The sequence below is a fragment of the Paramisgurnus dabryanus genome, chromosome 21, assembly GCF_030506205.2.
Source record: "Paramisgurnus dabryanus chromosome 21, PD_genome_1.1, whole genome shotgun sequence".
Lineage (NCBI taxonomy): Eukaryota > Metazoa > Chordata > Actinopteri > Cypriniformes > Cobitidae > Paramisgurnus > Paramisgurnus dabryanus.
In genome coordinates, this window is record NC_133357.1 from 29060511 (window position 1) to 29077465 (window position 16955).

Below are 16955 nucleotides of genomic sequence, written 5' to 3' on the forward strand. Positions count from 1 at the left end.
CCACCTTTGGCTGTGTCTGGCTGACATGACGGACGCAGACGAGAACAACTTGAATGCTCCTGTCTCACAGACCGGCCTCTTCGGCGAGCCAGGGGAGTCGTACAGCTCCGCTGCGCAGACTGAGGCGATCTCCTAGGTCATGCCCCGGCGGAAGAGAGCTGCCCTTGGTCCACCACGCCGGCTCCTCAGTCTGCCTCTCGCCGTCGGCGTCCTGCGGCGACCACCTCCGTTCCCCTCCTCGGACCCCATCTCGGCAGCGCAGGGGAACCGGTCGTCAGCAGCTCGCCCCGCCCGCTTAGCCGCTTCCCGTGAAATTCGGGAGTTTAAGTGGCCAGTGAAGGGCGACCCGGATTGGCAGAGGATCACTCTTCAGGAGATGGAGCTCCTTCCCCCGATAGAGGGTCGGGTGGAAAATCCTTGGTTTGCATATGTTCCACCGGCTGTTCGGCCGGTACCCACTTAACCACACATAAGAGTGCATTCCTCTTCCCTCTCTAGGTCTCCGGAGGATCGAGAGAGCCGTGAGCGGGTACACACCAGCTCCCCTACCTCTCCTCTATCGCCAGCGGGTGACCTGAGGAGTCCGAGCTCTCCGCTGAGGAGACCGGACCACCAGCACCCTCATCGGAGTCTGCGCCCTCCGTAGAGGAGACCAGACGACCGTTACCCTCAGCGGGCTCAGGTCAGTGTCACACACACATACTGTAGATGTTTATGCTGTCACAGCAGACGCACCGGCAGTCCCACCTGTCTCGCTTCGCTGCCCCATTGCGGGTACTTCGGTAGTGTCGTTATTTCTCCTCGTACGGTGCCTGGGTGCTTGGCTTCAGTTCCCAGCCCGTTTCGTTGGGTTTTACGCACGATCCACCTCGGTTACGAATCCGGCACACCCCAAAATTCGGGCTTTCGTTTCACTGTGGTGAAAGCGTCCGATGCACATGTACTGCGTGCAAAAGTCGATATCCTGTTGGCGAAGGATGTTCGAGCCGGTTCCTCTTACCGAGATGATGATGATAGGGTTTTTCCAGCCTTTATCTCATAGTACCCAAAATACGCGGCGGGTTACGATCGATTTGATTTACGCACCGGCTCTACGAAGGTGTTCTTTTTGGATGATAACGCAGAGGCTCGTATTTCAATATTCAGATCGGTTTGCAGCCTTAGACCTGTAAGACGTGTACTTTATGTGTCCATCTCCCCTCGCTTTAGACCGTTTTTTCGCTCTGCGTCGTGGGGTGGGCATATTAATACTAAGTGCACCATTCGAGCTGTCTCTCTCTCTCCGTGTCTCCATAGTCACGGCATTAAAATGTCAGAGAGAGAGCGTTGTTCGCATTCTGCTTTTAGCTACGTCGACTTATAATAGCCCGTTCTTGGCAGACGTGCGCGAACACAGAGAGTTAATGCTTCGGCATCTCGCTCGTTTAAGTCTTCAGGTCGGCTGGGAAAGAGCAACTTTGCCCCGTGCAGAGGATCCTTTTTCTCAGTATGGAAATAAGACTCGATCGACTAATTGGCGTGTTTTACAAGAGCGCGCAACCAGTCAGTTCTGACTTGCCTCGGTTTAATTCGAGGGAAGTACGCGGTCCCTCTGAAACAATTTCAGAAGCTCCTGGACGTATGACAGCATGCTGCGGCTGTGACGCCGCCCGAGCTGCTTCATATGAGACCGCTTCAGCGTTGGCTTACGATCGAGTCTCGAGGAGAGCGTGGCACACCGACATACACCGTGTACACATTACACCTGCGTGTCATTTCAATTTTTCCCCGTGGTAGACCCGGCATTTCCGATAGAAGATATGCCCCTGAGGGGTCTCCTGGCATTCTGTATATTGCAATGCCTTCAGCACGGGATGATCAGCCACGTATGACGGGCTTGCAGTCTCAGGGGTGTGCATAGCACCCCAACTGCCGCGAGCGGTGCGCTGTATATCTGGGACTTGTACGCTCCGCTATGGAGATGCGAGGGAAGGATGTATTAGCCGACACCAATAACATTGCGACTGTTGCGTTATTTACCGTTAAGGCGGTTTTGCGCTCTCGTCACCTGTCGCATCTCGCTCGTCATCTCCTCCTTTGGAGTCAGAAGCATCTGAGGTCCCTTCGTGCCATTTACATCCCGGGTTCGCTCAATACAGCGGCAGACGCGCTTCCCGAGCTGCGCCCCCGGCGAATGGCGACTCCACCTCCAGACGGTCCAGCTAATTTGGAAGAAGTTTGGTTGTGCGTAGATAGATCTGTTTGCGTCGCCGGACGATACCCACTGTCGCCTATTTTGTTCACTAACCGAGGGCAGCCTCGGCGTGGATGCCTTGGCACACAGCTGGCTGCGGGGGGTGCGTAAATACGCATTCCTTCCAGTGAGCTTTATTGCGCAGACACTGTGCAAAGTCAGGCAGGACGAGGAGAGCCTTTTATTAGTCGCCCCGTACTGGACTACCAGGAATTGGTTTTCAGAGTTAATGCTCCTCGCGACAGCCCCTCCCTGACGATTTCCCCTGAGGAAAGACTTTCTTTCTCTAGGAAGGGGCACATTATGGCACCCGCGCCCCGACCTGTGGGATTTCCATGTATGGTCGTTGAGCGCGCGCAAGGTTTAGGTGATTTATCGCAAGCGGTATCTAACACCATCGACGCGGTTCGAGCACCGTCCACAGGACGGGCTTACGCGCTTAAAGAAACCTTTTTCGTCACCCGGTGCTCTTCGCAACGCGAGGACCCCAGAGAATGCTCATTAACATTGTGCTTTTATATCTTTAACATAGGTTAGATGGTAGGCTGTCCCTCCGCCATTAAAGTTGATATCGCCGCTATTTCTGCTCATCACTCTCTTATCAACGGCAGATCAGTTGGCCAGCATGATTTAATTATTACATTTTAAGAGGCGCTCGCAGGCTAAACCCCTCGCGCCCTCCCTCTTTCCTCCTGAGACCTGTCCATGGTGCTGAAGCCTTCAGGTCTCCCTTTTGAGCCTTTGCAGTCTACGAGTCTGATGTTTTTATCAATGAAAACTCTGACCCTGATAGCATTGGCCTCCATGAAGAGAGTAGGGGATTTACATGCATTCTCTGTTGACGATTCGTGCTTTTAGTTTGGTCCTGCTGTCTCACTGAGACCCAGACCAGGCTACGTGCCCAAAGTTCCCACCACTCCCTTCAGAGATAAGGTGGTGAGCTTGCAAGCGCTGCCCCCGGAGGACGCAGACCCAACCATGGCTTTGTTGTGCCCCGTACGCGCACTGCGACTCTACGTGGATCGCACGCAAAGCCTCAGGACCTCAGACCAGCTCTTTGTTTGTTATGGTGGCCAGCAGAAAGGGAAAGCTGTCACTAAGCAGAGGATGTCTCATTGGATAGTTGATACTATCGCCCTGGCTAATAATCTTCAGGGTATTCCTTGCCCCTTTAATTTGAGAGCGCACTCCACACGGAGTGTTGCCTCATCTTGGGCTTTAGCTCGTGGTTCCTCGCTAACAGACATCTGTAGAGCTGCTGGTTGGGCGACACCTAATACGTTCATTACATTTTACAGTGTTCGTATCGAGCCTGTATCCTCTCGTGTTCTTTCCTCACCAGGGGGAGCACGGAGAGCAGTCTCGCAGGTCGGCTTGCAGCCTCCAACTGAGGCTCCTAATTGAGTTTCAGTATGGAAGGCCATCAGAGAAAAAATGCGTAATGGTTTGAATTGCTCTTCCTCCGATGCCTTGGCAGCCTTTGTTGCGGAGCATTGGCTGTCAGCCTCTCACTAGCTGTATTCTTACGAACCTACGTGTTTGGCTTGGGCTCCACATTGTGTCCCAACGGGTTCCTTTGTGAGTATTATTCCGTGGGGTTAATCCTACCAGCCCACGTTTCCCTTAGCAGAGCACTGCTTTGCTTACACAGCCACGGCTGTCATTTTTACCTCAACTATGGTTGACTTTCGCCCACCAATAGCCCTTAACGGGGCGGTGGCTTCCGCAGCGTCCCTATACCGCTCAGATAGGGCGCTTCCCAGTCGCTGGCACTACTGTGGGGTTAAAGGAACATCTAGTGCCCGGCCTTCTGCCTTAAAACCTAATTCTCCTTCTCCTTAAGTGGAACCGGAGGGCTTTACGCAGACACTGGAAGAGGTCAGCCCTCAGTGGCGTTTTGGTAGGGATTCCCAATTCGTCGGTCACGACGTGACGTCGTAGTGACCGACTGAAAGGGAACGTCTCGGTTACGGATGTAACCCTCGTTCCCTGAAGGAGGGAACGGAGACGTCACGTCCCGTCGCCACAGGGCTGCTCCCTGCTGTTTATCGACCGGTCACTTTCTCCCGGCTTTCTCAGCGAAAAGAAGCTAATTTCCCTATTTGCACCTGCTGCTTATAAAGGCACCTGGCGGGGCGGCGCCAGCATTATGCAAATATCTCAATGCCAAGTTCATTGGCGTTTTAGTAGTAAACGAAGCAGATTGGTCTCTCTAAGCGAGTTCCCAATTCGTCGGTCACGACGTGACGTCTCCGTTCCCTCCTTCAGGGAACGAGGGTTACATCCGTAACCGAGACGTTTCACTTAAATAATTAGCAAATTAACAAAACAAACAGAAATTAAACTTTAAACATTTAACGTTCTACTTGAGTTTTTTTGGACATCCCTTTGGAATCACTGCAATCATATCATCAATTTATAAGATATAAATATAAGCGCAGCGCTTATCAGTGTTCAAACACTGCTGACCACTCAGCTGTCAATCAGCCGACCCTCACAAAATTTCACATGAAATGATAATAGGCTATATTTGTCCAATCATGGCCCTGTGCTTATTTCTGTCCATGTTTTGCATGAAGATCTTTAAAGGTTTCTGCTTACTTTGGTAACGGGCGGGTATGAAATAAATTGATACTGATGTTGGATAACGGGTCAAGTGTTATTTTTATCGCGCGGGTGCGGGTATCAAACAGGACTGTGCATGACTATATAAGGAAAATTGAATGACAGCATGACAATTATAAAATAGCCTACATGTTTATATTCTGTACCTTAAACCACTATTGGTACTAAACTGCTGTGTTAAAGGGATAGTTCACCCAAAAATAAAAATTCTGTCATCATTAACTCTCCCTCATTTTGTTGTTCTAATGAACAAGAAGCAAGATATTTTGAGGAATGTTTGTAACCAAACCAAGCATGAGCCCCATTCTTCCATAATGAGAAATAATAATACTATGGAAGCGAATGGGGCTCATAAATTATTTGGTTCCAAACATTCCTCAAAATATCTTCAGTCATGGTCACCAGAACAAACACATTAAAAAGAGCTGCGGTTGGCGTGTTGAGTCGCAACGTTTGCGTTTAAACTACGCTATTTGGATTTAGATTTTTCAATTTACCAAATCTTATTGTGCTTGTCGAGAGAGGAGAGCATAATGCCAAGACCATCAAAAACAGAGATTAAGCAGCAGGTAGATTTGGCGACGGAAGAAGAGTACGTTAGCCTCAGTCGAGTCATTGGGCTAATGGATCAACAGAAGGATATGTTCAAGGAACTACTCCAACAACAACAGGAGAACTTCAAAGGTTTCATAAAAATTATTGTGGAAACTACAAATATCCGAATGGATGCAATATTAAAGGACATTCAAGAACTTAAAACAAGCCTACAGTTTACCCAAGGTGAGGTGGACAATCTGAAGGAAGAGAATGCAAAGCTATCTGAACGTAATAACAAGTTGCAATCTGACGTCTATAAAGTTTGCGACAGTATGCTCACCATCACCGACAAAATGGAGTACCTGGAGGGGCAAAGTCGCAGAAACAACTTGGTATTTGAGGGAGTGATGGAATCGGCAGGGGAAACCTGGGCCGACGCGGAGGAAAAAGTAAAAAATCTGTTGGTGGAGAAGCTACAGCTGCAGCACACGGTGGAGGTGGAACGGGCGCATCGGGTAGGGAAACCTGACGGTGGGAGAGACCGGCCACGACCCATCATTGTGCAGCTATGACGCTGGAAGGACCGCGAAATTATTTTGCACCATGCAAAACGTCTCAAAGGAACTAAAATTTTTATAAACGAGGACTATACGGACACAGTTAAAAGGAAGCGAAAAGATTTGTTGCCAGCGTTGAGGGCCGCAAGAGAAAGGGGTGATATTGCTTTCTTGAGATATGATAAGCTAATAGTTCATCAACGCACCAGCACACCAAACCTAGGATAAACATCATGGTAATCTGCATAAGTCTGGTGTTGCTACCCGTTCTCACCAAGATGCGTACAAATGACACGCAGTGTGATTATCGTGCAATAGATACGCCAGATTCCGATTTTGCGTGCATATGATACGCCAGTCCTTCCCATTCACTTACCTTTCATATGGTCTCTTATAAGTCTACTATAAGAATTTCCGATTTGAACTCTCATGAAAAAATTATGGAACCAAAAGATATGGATTTTGTATATTCACAATATGATTTACAGAGCACTGAGATTGAGATTGACCCTGAAAGTAACTTCTTTACGAGATCTGTTAATGATTGTCAATATTATACAGAGGATTGTTATAATTGTAAATTTAAAAATGTCCATACATTCTCTGTAATCCACTTTAACAGTAGAAGTCTTTATGCAAACTTTGACCATATTAAGAGCTATTTAAAACAGTTTTCAAATTCATTCAGTGTGATTTTAATAACAGAAACATGGATACATAATGATAGAGAAATGGATTTTAATATCGAAGGTTATGAGTTTATAAGACTGAACAGAAGAAATACGCATGGTGGGGGCGTAGCTATGTTTGTAGATGTAAATTATGGTTATAAAATGATTGGAAATATGACGATGGTGGTGGATGATGTACTAGAATGTCTTACTATTGAAATTTTAAGGCCAAAAAAGAAAAATATAATTGTAAGTTGTATCTATAGAACACCGGGGTCTAATATAGATGTGTTTAATAGGTGGATGGAGGAACACTTTTCACATTTAAATCAGAAACTCATGTTTGTTGGGGGTGATCTTAACATCGATCTGCTTAACCCAAATAAACATAAAAAGACTGATGAATTTATTAATACTCTATTTAGTATAGGGTTGTTTCCTCTAATAACGAAACCGAGTAGAATTACAAACCATAGCGCGACTTTGATTGATAATATTTTTTCCAATGACATAGAAAGTAACACAGTCAGCGGACTAATGATAAATGATATCACTGATCACCTTCCAGTTTTTGTATTAAATAAAAATGAATTTCAAAAAAATGAAGAGAATACTATGTACTGGTTTAGAAGGGTAAAAACAGAGAAAACCATTGAAGCACTTAAAAAAGAATTACTAATGCAAGATTGGAGTAGTGTTTATAGAGAAGATGATACTAATAAGGCATACGATGAGTTTATGCAAATGTTTCAAAAAGTTTATGATAAAAATTGTCTAATAAAAAAATACTGTAAAAAAAGAAAGTGTAAAGAAAATGAGTGGATGTCTAAGGGATTGTTGAATGCTTGTAAAAAAAAAATTCACTTTACAGAAATTTTATAAAATATAGATCAAAAGAAGCGGAGGATAAATATAAGAAATACAAAAATAAATTGACTGGTATCATAAGAAAATGTCAACAGGATTATTATAATAAATTGTTAGATAGCAATAAGAATAATATTAAAGGCTTATGGAATATTTTAAATAATTTAATTAGAAATAAATCTGGAATGATTAATTATTACCAACAATATTTTAGAGATGAGGATAAAACTATAAACAATATGAATACAGTAGTTGATAGGTTTAATAAATTCTTTGTAGATGTTGGCCCAAACCTTGCTGCAAATATTGCAAATGTTGAGAGATACAATTGTGAGTTAATAGATACAAATCCTAAAACGCTGTTTCTTATACCTGTTGAGGAAAATGAGATATTGGACATTGTTAGAGGGTGTAAAAATAAAACTTTGACAGATCATTATGATATGGATATGAAGAAGACCTTAAAAAGTGTTATTGAAAGTATTAGTAAGCCGTTAACATTCACTTGTAACTTATCATTGCAAACTGGTCAATTTCCTGAAGGTATGAAAATAGCAAAAGTGATTCCTCTGTTTAAGGCAGGAGATAAGCATCCCTTTACTAATTATAGGCCGATTTCACTTTTACCGCAATTTTCAAAAATTTTAGAGAAGGTTTTTAATTCTAGACTTAGTAGTTTTATTGAAAGAAATAAATTACTCTCAGTCAGATAATCAGTTTGGTTTTAGGAATAATTGTTCAACTTCGCATGCACTCTTTGATACAATTGATGAAATAACTAAAGCTGTAGATAACAAGAAATATGCAATAGGATTATTTATTGACCTAAGTAAGGCATTTGACACAATAAATTACGATATTTTAATTAATAAGCTAGAACATTATGGAATTAGAGGAGTCGCATTACAGTGGATGATCAGTTATTTGGAAAATAGAAAACAATATGTGAAAATAGGAGATTATCAATCAAGTTATCAAGAAATCGTGTGTGGTTTGCCTCAAGGTTCAATACTGGGCCCAAAATTGTTGAATACTGTATGTATATAAATGATATTTGTAAAACATCTCAAATACTTAGATTTGTTTTGTTTGCAGATGATACAAATATTTTTGCATCTGGAAACGATTTAAATCAACTGTGTCAAATAGTTACTTTGGAACTCAAACGTGTTAATAAGTGGTTCAAAGAAAATAAATTATCATTAAATCTGGGAAAAAGCAAAATGATGATATTCGGACCTGGTAATTCTAATGCTCAGGAAGTAATTCAGATAGAGGACGTTGTTATAGAGCGGGTGCATGAAATTAAATTCCTTGGAGTCATTATAGATGATAGAATTACTTGGAACTCTCATATTAAATATTTAAGTACTAAAATATCAAGAAGCATTTCAGTAATTGCAAAAGTAAAGCATATTTTAAACACCAAAGCTTTGCATACTTTATATTGTTCTCTGATTTTGCCTTATTTACATTACTGCTCTGTGGTATGGGGTAGTACTTATAAAAGTACATTAAAACCAATAGTAATGTTGCAAAAAAGAGTTATCCGATTCATTCACAAAGTTGGGTTCTTGGACCATACAAACTCATTATTTTTAAAATCTAAGATCATGAAGTTTTATGACATTGTTGAGTTTCAATCAGTACAGATGCTATATAAAGCAAGGAACAAATTGTTACCAAGCCAAATACAAAGAAGGTTCCGAGAAAGCACTGGTGATTATGCATTACGTGATTAAATGAATTTTAGGATGCAAAAACATAGTACAACCTTGAAAAGTTTTAGCCTTACAGTTAATGGGGGGCGACAGTGGAATAATTTGGAGATGGAGATGAAATGTTGTCCAAATATTAATTTGTTTAAATATAAATACAAACAAAAGATTTTTAAAAGGTATAAAGAAGAAGAACGCGTTTATCATTAGGAGTATTGTTATTATTGGACATTGCAAGTGTATATACATTTTGTCTGATTGTTTATTGTTTGATTTGTTTTGTTTTGTTTGATGTTGTATTGTGGTTGTGTTGTTTTGTATTATGATTTTTGTATTAATGTAATATTAATTATTGGGGAGGGCGTTTATAAGCTTTTTGCTTCGGCCTACTCCTTTTGAGCAGAATAGCTACTGCTAAAAAAAAACTTAAAAAAACAACAAAAAAAAAAAACGTTTGTAACAACATGAGAGTGAGTAAATTATGACAGAATTTTCATTTTTGGGTGAACTATAAATGCAATGCGGTCAAAAATTTGGGTGCACCTAACTTTTTCTTAGGCGCACCAGTGCAACAATTGCAAAAAGTTAGTGTAGAACCCTGTTGGACCTCAACAGTTTACAATTTCAATGCCGTTTAAAATTGCAGTTTCAATGCAGCTTCAAAGGGCTTTAAAAAATCCCAAACGAGACATTGGGACTGTCATTTTCGGCAAGAAAAAAAATCGTGTAACACGCCAGCGCGATCCAACGTATGAAATCGAAAGGTCAAGCATGACGTATGCAAAACTAATGCTCCAGTGTTTACAAGTGTGGAGAAGAGGACCGTTCTGACATTGTTGTATGTTGAATGATACTAAATAATGTCCTTATGTTAGTTTATTGTTTACTGCTGGTGCGTCACACAGATGCACAGTGCAAGATGAGAAGTTGAGGTTTAAAAGTACATATTTTTCTTGCCAAAATTGGCAATCGCTTTGATAGATAAGACCCTTATGCCTCGATTGGGATCATTTGGAGACCTTTAAAGCTGCATTGAAACTGCAATTTAAACGGTAAACTGGGGTCCAATAAAGTCTATTAACTTGAGAAAAATCCTGGAATGTTTTCCTAAAAAAAAAATACATTTCTTAATCTCGACTGAACAAAGGAAGACATCAATATTGGATGGCATGGGGCTGAGTGAATTATCTAGGATCTATGATGATTCCGTGTTTCAAAAGCAGGGCCCTTTCTGTTTCCCACCCACCACCTTACAGGGCAGGCCCTGCTCTAACTCTTAACTTCTTTAACTCTGGGACCCTGTACCGGGTCCAGAATTATCTTATTTTGACTTAATTTAAAATATTCCTGTAATTTGTAATGGTCTATCATGGACCCAGTACCACATATGAGATACTGTTTGAAAGCTTAGAGTCTCTACTTTCTGCAGAAATGCATCACTTTGAGATATTTTTTACTGTAAGAAAGTTATTAACACTTAATTTACACTATCACCCCCCCACAATTTTTTATATGATTTTAATATTCACGTATTTCATATTTTTCAAGTATGACCAACATAGGCAAGTCTTATATCAAATGAAAGCTCTCATTCTCAGGAATAAGGCTGCATCGTTATTTTTGTTCTATTATTATCACATATTCAACAATCGTCGAATGAATAATGAGGTAAAATATGGTCTTTTGTAAACATATGGGAAACTTGAGTGTGAACTGCCTCAGATAGCACATATAGCCACAAATGCTACACCATCTTTTATCTTAGGTCCTACTCTAAAGAATGAGTCCATTCACAGCATTTTCTTTGGTTTTGTTCATTAATAATCCCTTGCTATTTATTATATGTGCAAAACAAAAAATTAATATTTATATGAAAAATGTATTTTCACACCCTTCAGTAAAATGAAAATAACTTTTGAATGCGACATGCTAAAGAGTTCATTCTTTTTTTGGGTGTTTACTGGCTGCTGCTGCTAACAACCAGAACTGTCTGCAGTCTGCTAGAGCACACAGAACCAGAGTTATACACTATCAAAGACAGTGTTTACAACATAAAAAAAGACAATTTGGTGTTTCATCATATGAAAAACAACATAAATAACAATATTTGTCACAAACAGCAGCTTTTTATGTAACTTCAAAGGGTTTTCTTTAAAATGATATAAAGATATTGCATTTATTCCACTGTATGTGGTTATGGGAGCACTTCAAAGATTTTTAGGAAGAAATTTAATACAAAAAGGGTATTATTCCTCCCTTCAGTTGGAGTAAAATAACTTTTGCATTTATTATGATAGAGAAAAAATTCCTTTTTCCTCTGTAAGCTGGCAATTGCTGGAATCAAACAAAACTGTCTGTAGGTTTCGTTACCACTCAGGGCCAGAGTTATACACTTTTAAATATAGACTTTAGAAAAAAAACATCAAAAAGCGCCTAATTATTTTTGTGTTTATTAGAGGACTGACAACACATACAACCATGTTGACCACTTTTAACAGTGTTTTATGTAATTTCAAAGGGTTTCCTGTAAAATGATACCAAACTTTTGTATGTGCACCACTGCATGTGGTTATGGGAAGCTTTTGAAATTGGGTAGGCCAAATCCAGGCGGAAATCCCCAAAATAGCCTCAGAGTGTAAGAAGTTAAATGAGACCCCGGGGTGAACTGCAGTCCATCTCTTGTACGCTGATGAATGAAAAGTGGAACTACTCACGGCGAGCCGTAATGCTCTCAGTGTCATCCTTGGGTCCTGTCAGGTGGCGAGAAGACCCGCAGGGAGTTTTCGGATCCTTCGCCGCTTAACGTCTCAGCCACGTAACTCGGCTCCCTGTGAAAGAAACGAAGGCGCTGCGTCATGGTGTTGATGACGCAGTGGTAGGTCCAGAGATGGGCAATATTTCAAAAAAATGTATGGCCCAACCACCCGACTTAATGCATCAACACCATGACGCTGCGGTATGTCCAGAGATGGGAGATATTTCAAAAACATGTAGAGCCCAACCACCAAACCTATCATCAAACATGTCAGGTTTTCATTTCTAAAAGCGTGAGGACTTCAGCTTATATTTACGGGTGCCTCTTGGACAAATTATAATGACCTCTAACTACATGCTAAAGTTTGTAGACAAACTTTGCGTTGGCTTGACTAATCCTGACCGGAACGGTTAAAACTGTTTGATGGAAGTTTAGTTTAGCTGTTAGCATGTTTAAGTACGAAGCTTTTAAACGCATGTAGCATGAACATGGTTTAACGCTGATGTTATAAAACAAGGTGTTTGCTATTAGATGCTTCTGTGTTTCGAAAGCAGGGCCCTTCCTGTTTCCCTCCCGCCACCTTACAGTGCAGGCCCTGCTCTAACTCTTAAATGAGACCCTGGGGTGAACCGCGACCCAGGCCCGCCCTGCACCGCAATCCATGTGCGGTACAGGCCACAGATGTCTGCGCACATAGGGTGCGCGTCAAGCGGGCGGCATGAAGCCGGGGCAGCCAAGCCGCTAGTCCCGCCCAGGGCACTGCATCCCAAGCTAGGAAACAAGCGAACCTAATGGCAGCACCTTGGAGCGACCTAAACCTGAGGGCGGACAGGGCACAACGGTGTAAACCGGGCACATTCTGAAGATAACCATCTATGCGCTTGACTTGCAGAAACAGTTTAAGGACATTTAATGACAGGCAATAACATTTCCATGAATTTATGCCCATCTCTTGTACGCCGATGCATGAAAAGTGGAACTACTCACGGCGGGCCGTAACGCTCTCAGTGTCATCGCTGGGTCCTGTCAGGGGGCGTGGGGTCCCGCGGGGAGTTTTCGGGTCCTACGCCGCTTAACGTCTCAGCCACGTAACTCGGCTCCCTGTGAAAGAAACGAAGGCGCTGCGTCATGGTGTTGATGACGCAGTGGTAGGTCCAGCGATGGGCAATATTTCAAAAAAATGTATGGCCCAACCACCCGACTTAATGCATCAACACCATGACGCTGCGGTATGTCCAGAGATGGGAGATATTTCCAAAACATGTAGAGCCCAACCACCAAACCTATCATCAAACGTGTCAGGTTTTCATTTCTAAAAGCGTGAGGCCTTCAGCTTATATTTACGGGTGCCTCTTGGATAAAGTATAATGACCTCTAACTACATGCTAAAGTTTGTAGAAAAACTTTGCGTTGGCTTGACAAATCCTGACCTGAACGGTTAAAACTGTTTGACGGAAGTTTAGTTTAGCTGTTAGCATGTTTAAGTACGAAGCTTTTAAACGCATGAAGCATGAACATGGTTTAACGCCGATGTTATAAAACAAGGTGTTTGCCATTAGACGCTTCTGTGTTTCGAAAGCAGGGCCCTTCCTGTTTCCCTCCCGCCACCTTACAGTGCAGGCCCTGCTCTAACTCTTAAATGAGACCCTGGGGTGAACCGCGACCCGCGCCCGCCCTGCACCGCAATCCATGTGCGGTACAGGCCACAGATGTCTGCGCACATAGGGTGCGCGTCAAGCGGGCGGCATGAAGCCGGGGCAGCCAAGCCGCTAGTCCCGCCCAGGGCGCTGCATCCCAAGCTAGGAAACAAGCGAACCTAATGGCAGCACCTTGGAGCGACCTAAACCTGAGGGCGGACAGGGCACAACGGTGTAAACCGGGCACATTCTGAAGATAACCATCTATGCGCTTGACTTGCAGAAACAGTTTAAGGACATTTAATGACTGGCAAAAACATTTCCATGAATTTATGCCCATCTCTTGTACGCCGATGCATGAAAAGTGGAACTACTCACGGCGGGCCGTAACGCTCTCAGTGTCATCGCTGGGTCCTGTCAGGGGGCGTGGGGTCCCGCGGGGAGTTTTCGGGTCCTACGCCGCTTAACGCCTCAGCCACGTAACTCGGCTCCCTGTGAAAGAAACGAAGGCGCTGCGTCATGGTGTTGATGCATCAACACCATGACGCAGTGGTAGGTCCAGAGATGGGCAATATTTCAAAAAAATGTATGGCCCAACCACCCGACTTAATGCATCAACACCATGACGCTGCGGTATGTCCAGAGATGGGAGATATTTCAAAAACATGTAGAGCCCAACCACCAAACCTATCATCAAACGTGTCAGGTTTTCATTTCTAAAAGTGTGAGGCCTTCAGCTTATATTTACGGGTGCCTCTTGGACAAAGTATAATGACCTCTAACTACATGCTAAAGTTTGTAGACAAACTTTGCGTTGGCTTGAAAAATCCTGACCTGAACGGTTAAAACTGTTTGACGGAAGTTTAGTTTAGCTGTTAGCATGTTTAAGTACGAAGCTTTTTATCGCATGAAGCATGAACATGGTTTAACGCCGATGTTATAAAACAAGGTGTTTGCCATTAGACGCTTCTGTGTTTCGAAAGCAGGGCCCTTCCTGTTTCCCTCCCGCCACCTTACAGTGCAGGCCCTGCTCTAACTCTTAAATGAGACCCTGGGGTGAACCGCGACCCGCGCCCGCCCTGCACCGCAAACCATGTGCGGTACAGGCCACAGATGTCTGCGCACATAGGGTGCGCGTCAAGCGGGCGGCATGAAGCCGGGGCAGCCAAGCCGCTAGTCCCGCCCAGGGCGCTGCATCCCAAGCTAGGAAACAAGCGAACCTAATGGCAGCACCTTGGAGCGACCTAAACCTGAGGGCGGACAGGGCACAACGGTGTAAACCGGGCACATTCTGAAGATAACCATCTATGCGCTTGACTTGCAGAAACAGTTTAAGGACATTTAATGACAGGCAATAACATTTCCATGAATTTATGCCCATCTCTTGTACGCCGATGCATGAAAAGTGGAACTACTCACTGCGGGCCGTTACGCTCTCAGTGTCATCGCTGGGTCCTGTCAGGGGGCGTGGGGTCCCGCGGGGAGTTTTCGGGTCCTACGCCGCTTAACGTCTCAGCCACGTAACTCGGCTCCCTGTGATTGAAACGAAGGCGCTGCGTCATGGTGTTGATGACGCAGTGGTAGGTCCAGAGATGGGCAATATTTCAAAAAAATGTATGGCCCAACCACCCGACTTAATGCATCAACACCATGATGCTGCGGTATGTCCAGAGATGGGAGATATTTCAAAAACATGTAGAGCCCAACCACCAAACCTATCATCAAACGTGTCAGGTTTTCATTTCTAAAAGCGTGAGGCCTTCAGCTTATATTTACAGGTGCCTCTTGGACAAATTATAATGACCTCTAACTACATGCTAAAGTTTGTAGACAAACTTTGCGTTGGCTTGACAAATCCTGACCTGAACGGTTAAAACTGTTTGACGGAAGTTTAGTTTAGCTGTTAGCATGTTTAAGTACGAAGCTTTTAAACGCATGAAGCATGAACATGGTTTAACGCTGATGTTATAAAACAAGGTGTTTGCCATTAGACGCTTCTGTGTTTCGAAAGCAGGGTCCTTCCTGTTTCCCTCCCGCCACCTTACAGTGCAGGCCCTGCTCTAACTCCTAAATGAGACCCTGGGGTGAACCGCGACCCGCGCCCGCCCTGCACCGCAATCCATGTGCGGTACAGGCCACAGATGTCTGCGCACATAGGGTGCGCGTCAAGCGGGCGGCATGAAGCCGGGGCAGCCAAGCCGCTAGTCCGGCCCAGGGCGCAGCATTCCCGAGCTAGGAAACAAGCAAACCTAATGGCAGCACCTTGGAGCGACCTAAACCTAAGGGCGGACAGGGCACAACGGTGTAAACCGGGCACATTCTGAAAATAACCATCTATGCGCTTGACTTGCAGAAACAGTTTAAGGACATTTAATGACAGGCAATAACATTTCCATGAATTTATGCCCATCTCTTGTACGCCGATGCATGAAAAGTGGAACTACTCACGGCGGGCCGTAACGCTCTCAGTGTCATCGCTGGGTCCTGTCAGGGGGCGTGGGGTCCCGCGGGGAGTTTTCGGGTCCTACGCCGCTTAACGTCTCAGCCACGTAACTCGGCTCCCTGTGAAAGAAACGAAGGCGCTGCGTCATGGTGTTGATGCATCAACACCATGACGCAGTGGTAGGTCCAGAGATGGGCAATATTTCAAAAAAATGTATGGCCCAACCACCCGACTTAATGCATCAACACCATGATGCTGCGGTATGTCCAGAGATGGGAGATATTTCCAAAACATGTAGAGCCCAACCACCAAACCTATCATCAAACGTGTCAGGTTTTCATTTCTAAAAGTGTGAGGCCTTCAGCTTATATTTACGGGTGCCTCTTGGACAAAGTATAATGACCTCTAACTACATGCTAAAGTTTGTAGACAAACTTTGGGTTGGCTTGACAAATCCTGACCTGAACGGTTAAAACTGTTTGACGGAAGTTTAGTTTAGCTGTTAGCATGTTTAAGTACGAAGCTTTTTATCGCATGAAGCATGAACATGGTTTAACGCCGATGTTATAAAACAAGGTGTTTGCCATTAGACGCTTCTGTGTTTCGAAAGCAGGGCCCTTCCTGTTTCCCTCCCGCCACCTTACAGTGCAGGCCCTGCTCTAACTCTTAAATGAGACCCTGGGGTGAACCGCGACCCGCGCCCGCCCTGCACCGCAATCCATGTGCGGTACAGGCCACTGATGTCTGCGCACATAGGGTGCGCGTCAAGCGGGCGGCATGAAGCCGGGGCAGCCAAGCCGCTAGTCCCGCCCAGGGCGCTGCATCCCAAGCTAGGAAACAAGCGAACCTAATGGCAGCACCTTGGAGCGACCTAAACCTGAGGGCGGACAGGGCACAGAGGTGTAAACCGGG

The 16955-nt window shown here is 44.2% G+C and overlaps 1 protein-coding gene across 3 annotated transcripts in view; it reads right to left on the reverse strand.

The window, feature by feature from the left end:
• LOC135775928 (alpha-2,8-sialyltransferase 8F-like) overlaps positions 1–16955 on the reverse strand; it is a 1056838-nt gene that overhangs the window by 903983 nt on the left and 135900 nt on the right. The gene's annotated exons all lie outside the window — the stretch shown is intronic.